A 2,260-nucleotide genomic window follows, 5' to 3' on the forward strand; every position below is an offset into this window, starting at 1 on the left:
AGCCTAAGATGTTGCCCTACAATGTAATAGCTCATTTTAAGTTGTATTTTTTTCTCCACTCACCTAGCTCTCCCCTGTTCACAGCACCATTCCCTCAACTTTGTGCAAACTATTGATTGACCTTACAACTCATGGAATTCCTCTACCAACCATCAAGAGTTTGCCATAGATGGTATTGTCCTTTTCAAAATACTACTATTATCATCCATAAAGATTAATTAGGTACAAATCTGATCTCCATTTGGAGGAAGGTTGATTCCCCTGATAAGTCCTCTCTCATAGTAGAACAGCATATTAGCAAGGAGAGGTTTTGTGAATATGACAAATAAATATTTTACAAGAGAGGTATAAGGAAGCAACCTTGCCTTGTAGATTTTTGCAACTAGAATTGTAAATTTTTGCGACTAGAATTCCCTAACTAGATAGCCATTGACAAGTACTAGAGACTTTACATTGGTAACTAGTGCATTAACCATACTACAAAATCTCCTACCAAACCCCAATTTGTTCAAGGTTAGTAGAGATATGGTACCTTAATTCTTACATTAGAACAATAAACCTACAACTTCCTTGTAAACACCCACCCAACATAGACTAAAACCCCTTAAATTAAGATACCTTAATTCTTACATTAGAACAAACCTTAATTCTTACATTGGAACAAATAAACCTACAATCTCCCTCTATACACACACCCTACATAAACTAAAACCCCTTGAGCTAAGGCACCTTTATTCTTACATTGGAACACAAGTAAACCTATAACCTCCCGCACCTACATAAACTAAAACCCCTTAAGCTAAGGTTCTTCTTTTTCCCTTAACAAATACACCAAAACTAGAAGACCTCCTTTGATGCTAAGGTGAGTGATAAACCTACACCCTTCCTCTATACTAGAACTTCCTCCTTTTGTAATAAGGTTCTTCACTTAATCTTATTTTTGCAATGGGGTTCTTTTTCCTTAATTTTATTTTTGGCACTACACATCAAAGAGATCATCAATAGCTATCGTCCATGGGTGAATGGAATGGAGACAACAAGAGATATACAACACAATCGTTTAGAGTTTCTTGATGTGATTTTTTTCTCATTCCTGCTAACTTAGAATACGCTTTGCACCAGTGCTCAAAAAGAATGGCATTCTAATGTATTTGTACCAACTAGAATTAAGAAAAACCGGCTGAGATTTTTAGTAGCCCTTAGTTTAAGGAATAACTTTTAGTATATTTTAGTTATAAAACCAATATATAGTAGAGATTTGGGAAACAAAAACCGGACAGATCTAAGAGTTGTCCTATTTTTGATTGGTTGAAAAATATGTTTTTTTTTTCTAGCACTGCTTTGCACCATCGCATAAACCGAATCAAAGACAATTAATAAAGAGGTACAAACATTGTGCATACTTATAACTTATGGAACCTTTAAGTTAACCTTTGATTTATGACAAATATAGGAATCTCAGTGCTAGGCTGTTGCCTCTGCAAGGGGCGACATTAGAAGGGCGTGATAATAACTGGCTGTCTCGCAGCTTGCAGCGTTGTGGGCGGAGTCTGGGCTGTTGGCGGAGGAGTAGAAGTCGAGAAGCTCTTGGAGGTGTGCCGGGCACCCTACGTCCGGGTGCGACGTGGAGTCCAGCATCTGGAGCAAGTGCTCGAAGAAGACGACCTCACAAGGGATGATGAGGGCGCCCTGATGCTCAAACCCAAACTCCTCCTCTGTCTTCCTCAGCAGCGCCCGGAAGATGGCGTGGTTGAGGTGGGCCGTCTTCACAACAAACCGGACGCGCTCCTCGCCGACATACACTGGCAGGTGCCCGGCCGGCACCTTGGCCGGGGGAGGGGCGGGCTTCGTGGGGAGAATAGCGACGGCCGGAGCGCCGGCACTCGCGCCGCCGATTCGCGCCAGCCTCCGCCACTTGGTAAGCATCTGTCTGAGCCGGACGATCTGCTGAAGCTTGTTGATCTTCACAGTGTTCATGGCGGGCGGAGATGAGGGTGGATCGGATGGCACTAAAGGAGAAGCTAGCGAGGTGATGACAGCGCACAAGGGCGAGGTTATAACACCACATGCACCCGCTTCTCAATAACATTAGAATAGCCTGTGATCTGTTCACAGGCTCTAGTGGGTGGCATGTGGTCGTTGGGTACATCCTTACTTGAAAAAGAAAAATGAAAACAATTAACTCACGCACAAATCTCACTAAAGATCAAGCTAATCCGTGTACGCCCATTCCTACATGATCCTACATTGGCCTTGTTTC

General features: G+C 42.5%; 1 pseudogene; it reads right to left on the bottom strand.

The window, feature by feature from the left end:
- Positions 1 to 1,437: 1,437 nt before the first annotated feature.
- Positions 1,438 to 2,038, bottom strand: LOC147623141 (auxin-responsive protein SAUR50 pseudogene; annotated as a pseudogene).
- Between the last annotated feature and the right edge of the window lie 222 nt (positions 2,039 to 2,260).

This window comes from Cibotium barometz, chromosome 27 (genome assembly GCF_041138505.1).
Source record: "Cibotium barometz isolate CiBa-2024 chromosome 27, ASM4113850v1, whole genome shotgun sequence".
Lineage (NCBI taxonomy): Eukaryota > Viridiplantae > Streptophyta > Polypodiopsida > Cyatheales > Cibotiaceae > Cibotium > Cibotium barometz.